Source organism: Fundulus heteroclitus, chromosome 17 (assembly GCF_011125445.2).
Source record: "Fundulus heteroclitus isolate FHET01 chromosome 17, MU-UCD_Fhet_4.1, whole genome shotgun sequence".
Taxonomy (NCBI): Eukaryota; Metazoa; Chordata; class Actinopteri; order Cyprinodontiformes; family Fundulidae; genus Fundulus; species Fundulus heteroclitus.
In genome coordinates, this window is record NC_046377.1 from 1325005 (window position 1) to 1337454 (window position 12450).

The following is a 12450-nucleotide window of genomic DNA, read 5'->3' on the forward strand; positions in this document are numbered from 1 at the left end:
CAACTTATTAATGTACAAGTGAAAACGTGGGAACATTGGTGTTTTGAGATCACTGCTATGTGTAGCAACTTATCCAAGTGCAAGAAAGTTGCCGTCTGACAGTTCATACGAAACTTTTTAAGGAGACGTCCCACAGATTCTGGCCCACGGACTAAGACTCGTTTTGAGGAAACTGCGGTTGTAGCTCAGTGTCTGCCTTGCGGTGGTTGCGGAGAGGTGTCTGTTTTGTAGAATAAATCATCCGCCGATGAGTTATTGATCTGGAAAGCCGAATCTGAAACCACCGAAAAACATTTCAGATCCCAAATTTACAGCGTTCTAATTCTTCCAGTCTATTAGCAGCTTTCCTTAAGAGGTCGGACACTGAACGTCTGACTGCTGAGTTTGAAATTACTAAACAATTCTTTAGTGCGGGGAAAAGCCATGTAGATTCGACCGACGCAGTAAAATGCTAACCAACCAATGGGAAGAAGTTGAGCCCTTAAGACACAGCCCCTCCTCATTTGCATAATGAGGCAGAAATGCATACAGAAATGTAAAAGGGACAGACAGAAATGTAAAAACGAGAGACAGAAATGTAAAAACGGCAAACAGAAATGTAAAAAGGAGAGACAGAAATGTAAAAACGACAAACAGAAATGTAAAAAGGACAGACAGAAATGTAAAAATGAGAAACAGAAATGTAAAAAGGACAGACAGAAATGTAAAAACAACAAACAGAAATGTAAAAAGGACAGACAGAAATGTAAAAAGGACAAACAGAAATGTAAAAAGGACAGGCAGAAATAAATAGCATCGGAGAAATAAATAGGGCAAAAAAATACAAAGAAAGAATAAAACAGACAAAAATATTATAACATGCACATAAATAAATACTTAAAAAAATAAGTAATTAATAAATAAAGTGGCTAATTAAAGGAGATATATACATTTTGTCTTACTGTATAATTTATTTTCTACCTACATTTATTTGTTTATTATATTTTTGGTGGCACATAATTGTATGCATATTTATTTATTGAGCATTTATTTATTTCTGTATTTATTTTTAATTATGGAAAACTTGGTCCTCCATAGCTCTGAGCCGAAAATCAGCTTAATTAAGACAACTAAAGCCTTGAAAAACATGAAAACAAACCGCGTCATGCAGACCAAGGAACCCAGCAGATGGGCTTGGAAGAACGTTGTGGAGAAGTTTAAAGCAGCGTTAGGTTTTAAACAGCATCCCACATCTTGAGCACCTCATAGAGCTCGGTTCAATCCGTCATTTGCACATATAGAGGTAATGACGATGAAGTCATTGAAAAATACATGCTGTGTTAAGCAGATCACTGATTTGTTACAGAGTTACCAGCATTACCAGCATTTGGTTTAGCAGAGGTAAAGCCCTGACCACAGATACCAAGACATGCCAGTCCACCTAAACTCAGGCCATGTTTACTCTGGAGGAGCTGCAGAGGTCCAGATCTCAGGTGGGAGAATATGTCAACAAAATAAGTTTTAGTTCATTTGGTCTTAAAGGAAGGATAGCAAGAGTAAAGCTATGTGGAGTGAAAAGAAAAGGTCCTGTGTGACATGATCCTGTACTGCTGCTTGGTTTTTCTGTCGGTCTGCCACTTTCTTTCAGTCCTTGTTGGAAGCTTCTGCTGTTCGTGTGGTTTCTTTTTTACATTTTTTTCATAGTTTTGTGTCAATTAAGTTCTGGATTTTTTCCCCCTATATTTAATATTTATATTTCAATATAAACAACTTCACTTTTGCCAGCATTTTGGGTCCTCAACAATCTCCACATTTTAACAAGTCATGTATGGATTCAGTGAACATGTGGAAGAAGATGCTGTGGTAAAATGAGACCAAAGCCATTTGGTCTGGAGAGCCGGAATGATAAATGTGTGGGGGATAAGGTGGTTATAATTATCTTTTACAAGCAAAGACAGATGGTAGGCAGAGTTTATAGTAAAGAAGGATGCACCTGAATCAGGGAGAATCCTGGAAGAAATTCTGTTCAGGCTGGAAACGACCTGAGACTCCGACAGGACAATAACCCTAAATGTACAGCCACCATAGAAAATGCTTCAGAACCACATATTTTTGTCATAAAGTGGCCTAGTCAAAGTGCAAAGTCACTTCCTGCTCCCAATCATAACGGACTGAGTTTGAGCAGTTTAAAAAAACAACAAAACAAACAAAAAAAAGAAGAAGAATCAAAAATAGATAATCCTATAACCCTATCGCTGCACTGAAGGGCGGTTGTGCAACGTATTGACTCAGGGTAGACGAAACCACCAGACACACTTTTCAGATTTAAATTTGTTTTAAAAACAGTTTTCCCTTTCACCTCACAACAATGCACTACGTTGTGTTGGTCGATCGCATAAAATCCCAACAAAATACCAAGAAGTTCGGAGTTTTAGACGTCAATTTATGGAATCCCCTAAGAATCGATGAGCCAATGGGCTGCAGGGACCGACTGCAGTAATGAATCCGGTACACTCGTCACGTTCCCAGCATCCTTTAGAGAGAGAGAGTGAGTGAGTGAGTGAGAGAGAGAGAGAGAGAGAGAGAGAGAGAGAGAGAGAGAGAGAGAGAGAGAAGAGAGAGAGAGAGAGAGAGAGAGAGAGAGAGAGAGAGAGAGAGAGAGAGAGAGAGAGAGAGAGAGAGAGAGCATGAGGAAGGGGTCTGGCTGAGGAGGAAGCTGAGGAGGACCACGGATCGGAGAGCAGAAGAAGAAGCAGCAGCAGCAGCAGCATCCGAGGAAGAAGAACAAGGGTCACCATCCAACACTTGTTCATCTTGACCAGCCGCTCAGGTAAATTGTGCGTATTTGCGCATTTAAGCTCCGCGTCGCGCCTTTGTTCGCCGCCTTTGTCTCCGCGTTTTATTGCTTCCTGCTGCGGGCTTTGCTGTTTTGGGGATTGGAAACATGCTTATTAGAATACAGCTCCTTATTTTCTAGCACACGTTCAGTCCTTAGCGGTACCGATGAGCTTAACAGGAAGCGCCGTGAGAGCAGTGTTTGAAGGAGAGGGGGGTTCTGATTCCGTGTGGGCTGGGATTCCCTCAGCCGTGGCTCTGCAGCCCTCAGTCCGCTCAGCTTCCACCACCGGGGGAGAGGTGGGGAGCAGGGATCCATTTCATCACCGTGACCCGGTGAGCGGCGGCCACAGTCAGCTTATAAAGCCAGATCCAATTCCATGGCACATTTCTGTTAATGTCACTTTTTATTAGAGTTTTTTTCTTGGAGGGATATTTTTGCTTTCAGGGCTGAAGTAAATTCCCAATCTGACAATATAAGGTAGTTTAAAGGTGTAGTGCCAATTTTTAAATTTTTATTCTGTTTTTGTTTCCTTCCTGGGTTTGTATTGTGCGTTTGTGAGTAGTCAGTGTCTTACTTGGACTGGATCCCTTTTATAGGGTGCTTGCTGTAAAACAGCATTTTATTAAGAATCACACCAAATGATTATGGAGTTTAGCCACTATATAAGCTTGGCTTACGTTACTAAAGCAGTGGCCTCCGGCGTTGCTTCCCAGAGAATGGAGAACCAAAGCACATGGTAGCGACAAGGCCAGAACCCAGCATGTTCTTGAGGATGTTGTGTTTCAATGTAAAAAGGAGTGAACAACAAGTCAGAGGATAAAGTAATAATGATTCCACAGCCATACTCAGTGTGTCGTTGTGTCTAAATAACCTGTCAAACTCAGGAAGCCAGTTGTCTAAGAAGTATATTGGCTGCATCTTCCTCATCCACATGTCGATGTACCCCTGGGCAAGGCACTTAACTTCAAGTTGCACACCATTCAGCAATTGGGTGAACGCGGCTCTAGTGTAAAGCACTGTGAGTGATTAGTATCGCTTGAACAGCGCTCCATAAATTCAGTTACCATTTATATTTAATTAGCTCTAAAAATTATATAATCAATTCTTTATATGGAATACCACCACAGTCCTATTCAGCCCTTTGTATACAATATTGACCATATTTCACTGAATACGTTTGTTGAAAAATAAAATATGGTCACATTTAAAATGCCATACAATGTCAAATTAAGCTGTTTTCAGAGAACTTGAACATCTTTGAATTTAATATATTTTTGTTATTAACATGGTCATAGTGAGTGTGCAGTACCATGGACAGCACCAGCCAAGACACTGGGCTCAAATCAAGACTGGAAGGAGGCTGATGTTCTGTATGAGCAGCAAGTCTCTAGGCCTAGGCACACTTAGTCTTTGAGACCATATCAACAAACTTGGAAATCTCATTTACTGAGGAGGTCACGGGAAATCATATGGAAATCCATAAAAGTCTTATTAAGTTCCACAGCCTGGTCAGTGACAGACACAGACGCTGAACCATTTAAGCAGGAATATTTTCTGACAAACAAGATACAACAGAATGACAGTATTAGTTGTCTGTATGTTGCAAAGATTCATAGCTGATTTTGTATTTTGCTTCCACTGAGGTTTAGATTTAGATTGTGTGGACGTGGACTTTCTCTTTCTACTTCAAAAGTGACTTGAATTTTGGTCAGATTTGATCATTTGTACTGAATAAAAAATATTTGGCAGTGGTCAGGAATAGAAATTAGATAGTGCTGACCAAAGTTTGGTGACGTTTGAGAATACAAATACACAAATATATCAATTTTGGAGCCTTTTCTGTGTAGATAATCCTGTGTACAACTTGACCGCACCATGGAGTGTAGAAGGATATGTGTTAATGAAATACGTGTCAATGGGGAACACTCGCCCTGACGAATGATCGGTGAGACCCATTTCAAGCATGTTCTTGAGTTACTGATGTTGACTTTTAGCTGAAATCTGTGGTTTCCAAAAGTAATGCCAGATGCGAAATTAACAAGTTCCATGACATGGATCGAAAGCTTAAAAGGATAAAACAAATCAGAACAAATTGTGCAGCCTTCATGTAATTTGCTTCAAAGTCTTGCTCTAATAATCCACAATGCCTTGCTATGAAATTCACATTCTAACCAGTTTGTCAGTGCCAACTTTACCACAAAAAGTGCTAAAACGTAATTAGAATATTGTCATTGGAAATTACCAAAGCTTATCAAGAATATGTTATATTTAAATATTGAGACTTTTAATTTCCAAAATGTCATGCCATTTAAATTCAGTGATTGACTTCAATATGATCTCCTCTGAGCCGATTCTGCCAGAAGCAACAGCCGCATTAATATTATATGCAGTGTTGCGTATGAATGTGCTCAAATGAGTGGGTTTATGAATGGATTACATTTTTGGAGAAGTTTTAATCTTGTTAAAGCTAATTTTTGGCTAACCTACTTGAACTGAATACAGTTAATTCTGGCACTATTAAATCGTGTTGTATTCATGAGTAAATGGTTGCTGTACATGCAGAGATGTCTGGTAGAAACTTTAGTTATATTGAATAAAAAATAAATAAAAAAATAAGGTGTTTGCTGTGTGTATGTCAGGGTGCTGTACACAGGCATCCCCTCTCACTTTTAATTGAACTAATCTAAACGTTTTCCGCCTAAACATCCAAACCGTTTACTGCTTTGTGTCTGCACCAGTGGTTCTGTTGGCCCCACTCCGGATCCTGCCTTTACAGAGGCAATGGGTCTAAGCTTGGAGGTGACGCAGTGTCAAGGTTAAAAAAACATCCAGTCACTCACTTTTTCACCGCAGCCATTGTTGAGGAAAGGATTGCCAGAATAACAGCAGAAATGCTGTCTTTAATGTTATGAGTAGGGCTTCGTCAGCAAATAAACCAGGAAACAACTGTTTTAAAATTGGCTGTTTTCCTGTCACATTTTCAGTTTTCTTTAGTTTTCTGACAATTTAGCAGGAAAATATAGATGCGGGCAGAGAGTATTGGAAATTTAGCTGCAATAATATGCGGTATAGTGTGAGCAAAAAGAAACAGGGAGGGTCTAGCTGATGCTAGTAGCAGTGCAAAAACCAAATTACAAATACAATGCAATAATGTAACTAATATGCTAATCTGAGATCTAGTTTGTGTAATTTTGAACTATTGCTTGTCGAAGGGGATCTTATCTCATGGTAAATCCGACCACCTGGCTAAAATATTCTTGTTGACTCAATAGATAATACCTTTACTGCGAAATGCTCTTTCATGCTAAAGAGCCGGGTTCTCAGTTAGCTAGTTGCTTGTTATAACTCACCAGCTGCACAGGTCACTTACACAAAGTTTTAGGAGCTATTTGTCCAAACATGTGTCTTCTGGTGCTGTTACACTGGATCTAATTTAGGCAGCTATAGTTAACTAGAACAGAGAAATCAAGAAATGTAACTCTGCAATGCTAAGTATAAATGTGAAGTATAAAAGCGCCACTGTCTTATAACTGGTGTGTTACTTGTTCGAACCCCAGCTCCGCCTGTCTTAGTCGTTGTGTCCTTGAGCAAGACACTACCCCCGGTCAGAGGGTCCGGTGGCGCCAATTGTATGGCAGTCCACCTTTTGGTCAATCTGCAGTCTGTGAATGTGTGAATGAACGAATGACTGAATGTAGCGAAAGCGCTTTCGGGTCCAAAAGGACTTGATAAAGCGCTACACAAGTACAGGTCATTTACTATTTTACCATAAAACTTGAAAGCATTAAAAATACACTGTATTCAGTCTCTTTAGATTAGCAATACAATTATGTTTTGGCCTCTTGCTGTTACTTCTTCGCCATTTGCTATTAACAGTAGGCAAACTTTTTTATCCTATGGCTGTTTCCGACATGCTAACAGTACTTGCCTGTTGCTATTAGACACAGGGTAACGTTTTTTGCATTTTACAGATAAGTCAAGGTTGTACCTGAATGGTTGTTTACCAAACATGTGTAGATTTGTTTTATATATTGTAACCTTTTGTTAATGATAGGCTAACATTTTTGCCGTCTTTCTCTTACCATTAGGCTAACATTTTTAGAATCTTGCTCTTAGCATTAAGCTAACATAGTTAATGTCTTCCTTTTAAAAACAGATTTACAATTTTAGCCACTTCTAATTAGTGATAGGCTGACACCTTTGTGTTCCTGTAATTTTTTTCAAACAGTTTTATTCAACTTTTGTTACATGTTTATTTTACAATTGGATTTATCTAACCCTATAATTTGGTTGTTTTCTGTAAATACAAACCACTCTTCTAACCGCGACCACATCAAGCCAAGTATTGTATATATTCTGCTTTGTGCACAAAACCATTGGCTGCAGCTACACAATGCCTTTAGTGTTAGTACTCAGTTCTAGATCATGACCGATAATGATGTCATACTGTTATATTTACTCCAAGTATTACCCAGGCCATTAAGGGGCTGACATAAGTTCAGCCTATAAACAGTTATCTACATTTCTGCCAGCAGATGCTCCCCAGCAGGAGTGGGTGGCTACAGCCAATAGTTACTGGTTTTGGCCTCAAGATCAGCTGCGAAATATTATTGACCTTTTTTTTTTTTTCTTTCTTAATCTCATGCTGAATTCTGACCAGTTGAGACAAGTGGTAAGAATACAAATGCATAAAAACAAAGTGTCGCTTTGCTGTTTTTAGAGAAAAAAATCAAAAAGTTGGCGGACAGCGTGGTATTTTGAGTAATCGATTGCAAACGTTTCTTTTCAAAGCTGGCGTTTTTCCTCAATGGATTCTTAGACTCAACGTAGTTTAACGCCTCGAAACCTGCCAATAAGCCCCTCCGGCAGATCCTGGACTAATCTAGCAGAGAGAAGCTCTCACTATTAATCAGAAGGTTTTTCTGAGGTCTGTAATGAACCATTCCCATCGCTGCTGCAGTAGTCCCCTGCCCATAGGCAGGGAGAAGTGTGTTTCTGTTTTTATTGTGTGTGTGTTCGAACTAATGTGGCGTCTGCTGTGAGAAGTGCTGGGAGGTGACGGCGTGGGGACTCGGCTGTGACACCTCGCTTCACCAGCCCGTCAGTGCTGCGGGAGGCGCTCCGTGAGCCGAGGCTGGCGTGTCGCAGAGCTCGATCTGGCACTGCAGTCGACAAAAGGTTCACAGTTCAGCAATGTCTTCCTCATCACTGCTTGCTGCTCTTGCTTAAAATAGAGCACGGATTTACCAAAATCATACGTCCGGATAAGATTTCCTTGATACGTTTGCGTTCATATAAACTGCTTCGTTTTGTTTAAAAGAGCCAGCGAAGTAAAATTAGATGCACACCATGCTTACATTTTAGTGCGCCAATGGCACTCTGCTTCTAATAGAGTCTTCCCAAGGAAGCGTATTACAAGTTTTCCTCGGCTCATTAAAAGAAACAGCAGGCTTCCACATAGGCCCCCCTGCAGCAACATGACACCGATGAACCGTGGCCATGAAGGGAGTTTGAAGACATTCAACATCTATGCTGCACCGTGTGGACATGTTGGGTTAAATGTTCAAGAATTTACAACTCTGTGATAAAGCTGCTGGTGAGAATCTGACAAAATGTGAAATCGTGGTCTTTTTTTAGTCCTCTACCAGACTCAGACATCAGTGGGATCGAGTTTTTTTTTTTTGCCATTTCTTTCTCTCGGCTGTGAGATTTTGTAGGTGTTTCTTGCATATAGAGGTCATCCAACTGCATCTCTAAAGGATAAGAGCCTCTGCTTAGAGGACTTTCCTGGGTCAAGGGCTTTCTAATTAGATGATTTCAGCCAGTCCTTGGTGGATTTATTGCTATGTTTTGGGTCATTGTCTTGTTGCAGGGTCCAGTTCTGCTTGAATTGTCATCCGTGACGGTCTCACCGTTTCCTACAGCGCCCTGTGATACACGCCAGCCATGTCCTGCTGTAAGCAAGCCATCCCCAAACCATGCCGCTTCTTCCTGCAGGCCACATGTGGTCAGATATTCGGCAAAGTTTCTTTTCATTTTTTTAAGGGAAGCTTGTGGAGCTGCAAAAAAGTGTACGGCCGATTAGAAAACTCCATGCAATGAAAGCTTTTTAACCCCTGATTCATTGACAGAATCAAACAACAGTTCTGATAAATCTTACAGGCCAAAATGAATATCAGTTATACCTATCACGAGTATGCTGTTTTAGAAAACAGCCATAATTCCTTATTAACATAGCTGTCAAAATAATGATTACATAAGAGGAATAGAGGCGGGTGCACAGATGTTTCAGTCAACACATTACAGGCTTGTCCTACATAATGGCAAAATAACCCCTTGAAATGATTTCTATTCATTTAGCCTTCATACTGTACATAGAAACACTGCTCCTTGTACTAAGAGCATGTGGCATCCCCTATAGTGATAAGTGACAGTACAGGTCATCAATTTCTTTGAGATCAAAAGCCGGTACAGCTATACAGACATGGTAGCATTTTGTAGACAGGATATGAGAGTTTCTTGGTCTGCCGCTTCTTTTTCTGTGCAACACGAGCAGTAGTTGGATGAAAGCAGCGAAACACAGTGATGACTCACATTGTGGACATCACTGTGGTGATGTAAGGGCAGCGTGTTACTTTGAGAAGCTGCTGGCCTTCATGTACGACTAAAAATGTAGTGAGGCTTGGACCGCTGAGTGAGTGCAGGAGCGCTCTGCCTCATCTGTTGGAAGTTTACTTCCTAACCTGTCTGTTAAAAAGATACAGCGGGGATATGAGGTACTTTTTTTAATTGTACTTTTTTATTGTTGTGTTCTTGAATAATTCTTATTTTAACTGTACAGCAGATGACATCAACAGACGAAACCAGCTGAAATCTGTACTTACCAAGCGTTCCTGCTGCTATGTGCCAATCAACACCAACTGGCTTTATTTTAACTGATTGCCCGTCGAAAGGCATTGCACAGAGCTGAATGACCAGAGACATTCAGATATAAAAAAAAGTCTTACTGCTGAAAAACATACCGATGGCAAAGATTACAGCTGTATTTCTAAATTCCTCAACACTCCACTGAGCGCCGTTGGAGCCATTATCTGAAATGGATGAGAACATAAATTCCCCATAAACCAGCAAAAAAAACCCAGTTTCCTCTTGTAAGATTTGTGGTAGATGGGTAAATAGGATAACGAGAGTTGGCCAGGAACCAAGGAGCACATAGCAGGTACTGTCGTCTTAAGTGAAAAGAACAAATGATGCACTCAGCCGTAAGCAACAGTCACTGCGCTAGACTCCACTCCTGAAGAAAAAGCATGTTTAAAGTGTGCTGCGGAAGATTTAGAAAAGCCTGTGAAATACTGGGAGAATATAATTGTATGAAATTAGGCTCAAGGCTGAGATATGTATGTATTATTATTGTTTTTTTTTTATTTAATCTTTATTTATATATTATTTATATATTAATACGATCCAAGCTCTCCTTTTCACTCACCATGTTTGGAGGAAGAATGGTTCTGCACAAAAGCAACCCTGCCAAAAGGGAAGCTTGGAGATTGGTACATCATGGTGTGGGTTAATTAAAAATCTATGGAAAGAACTGACGATCAGGACTGCATTCAAAGGAGCATCAGGACCTCTCGAAGACAGGATGGAAAAATCAGTAAAACTCCCGTATGAGCAATGCATACAACTACTTTCTCCATATAGGAGACGTCATGAGGTTGTCATTACCAAATAGGCTTCCCCCCAAAAAAGGGTTTTCAATACTTATTCACTGTATCAGTCTAGTGTTTCACCCATAACGCCATTTGTAAGCTAATTTGTTTTGATTCCTTCGTCTGTGTGGGTTAGTTGGGTTGTTGCTGACATCTGGTCTGAATTTTATCTCAGTGGCATTGACATAAACGCTGCCATGTTCAGTACTTTCCTGCTGTACGTAAGTGTACAAAAAGGTTGAAAGAATGTTGAACAGGATGTAAAAGAAATGAAACTTGTTTGTTAACATAGGGCAGTTTGAGATTATCCCACTAGGTGAATAGTATTTATTCAACATATTAATTAAAATGCTAACATATGTTGTTGCTAAAATGATGTATTAACATGCTGGATGTTGGATCTCCAATGCATATTCCCTCCTGATACATTGGAATTATTTCATGATGTCACAGAAGGAGGAAGTGTGTTTGATGTATTGCCCTAGAGCAGGGGTTCCCAAATGTTTTAGCCTGCATCCCCTGAACTAACAGTGCCAGAGACTGGTGACCCCCTTTTGGACATAATCTTATGGAAAACCTACAACAAAGCTATTTCCCTATGGTAAAATAAGGACTGTTGAGCATCCTGTAAAGTCATATTTTGGTATCAGTTTTACAAATAAGAAAATAATGAATCTTTTTAGCACACCAGCATCAAATCATTATTAGTAAGGAATTTAAGGAGCTTTATTCTCATTATATTTCGACTTTATTCTTGTAATTTTCTGATTTTATTTTCGCAATGTTAATCATTCTGACTTTATTTTCATAATTTCCACACACAGAAAAAATCAGATTTGTGTCATTGTGGATTAAAGAAAATAAATTATTGGCCAGGGAGGAGCACATTTCCACAAACAAACTCAAATATGGTGAGATTAATTTCACACGTTTGCAAGAAAAGACTTGGATGTGCTCTGATGTCGAAAAGTTGCAAATATTTTAAACAAAAAAGTATCAATGTCCACAATTAAAGGCATACATTTGCTATATTAAAACTGGGATATTGTCAGGACATGAGATGTCTGCCCTAGAGTACATCCACACCCATTGTGTATTAACCAATTAGACATTCACCAAGCCATGACATCATCATCAGGGTTTTCCAAATTTTTTAAAGGCATAGTAATCTCGTATGCTAACCTCTGCATTTGAAGAAAACTAGAAAGTTATTTTTTATTATCTTGTCATTGGGAAAATATTAATATTTTTGGTAATCGTAATGAACCTGAAACAGGAATAGTCTAATTTAAGCTCAGGCAGTGAGGGAAAAAGTGTTATTGTTTTTTTTTTTTTTGTAAGGTGGATGCCATTACAGGTCCTTGCAACAGCATTGACCGTCTTTGGAATGTTTCAACTTTTTGTTGCTTCCCGACCTGGAGTTGTAATGGATTGTTTGAGAGTCATTTACAAGAACACACCTGCAACTTTGAAGAATTATTACTCATTTCATTGTGAACTAAACAATAAATAAAGTCAAAATAACAGAAAAAAATCACCGCGCATAACTGCTGATTTCACTACACCAACTATTTTGTGCAGATCCATCACATAAAATAAGATTAAAACTCCTTTAAATGACACATTTAAACGTAAGAAGATAAGCAGAAAGTCGAGGATTGGGGTGAATACTTTTGCAAGGCTCCTATATCTGCTTTCATCTTTAACTGCATTTGTCGTGATTACAGAAGCACTAAATTTAAAAAGGTCTTGCTGTAAAAAAATAGAAACCGTGGTGATAATCCATCTGGCAGCGGGCCCCACACATTTATTAATAATCTCCCATAAGGCCTAGGGGGCAGCCTCTACCACCTCTTCGTTTTTTTTGGATTAAACTCCGCTGTCTTCTCACTTTTCTCCTGTTTCCTTCACCTCTTCCTGAAC

General features: G+C 39.5%; 1 protein-coding gene across 1 annotated transcript in view; it reads left to right on the forward strand.

Moving 5' to 3' along the window:
• The first annotated feature begins 2654 nt into the window (after positions 1-2654).
• Positions 2655-12450, forward strand: part of LOC105929825 (synapsin-3) — a 172494-nt gene continuing 162698 nt past the window's right edge. The window contains exon 1 of the mRNA XM_012867739.3: positions 2655-2809. The gene's annotated coding sequence lies outside the window, so the exon portion shown is untranslated. The remainder of the gene's footprint in view (positions 2810-12450) is intronic.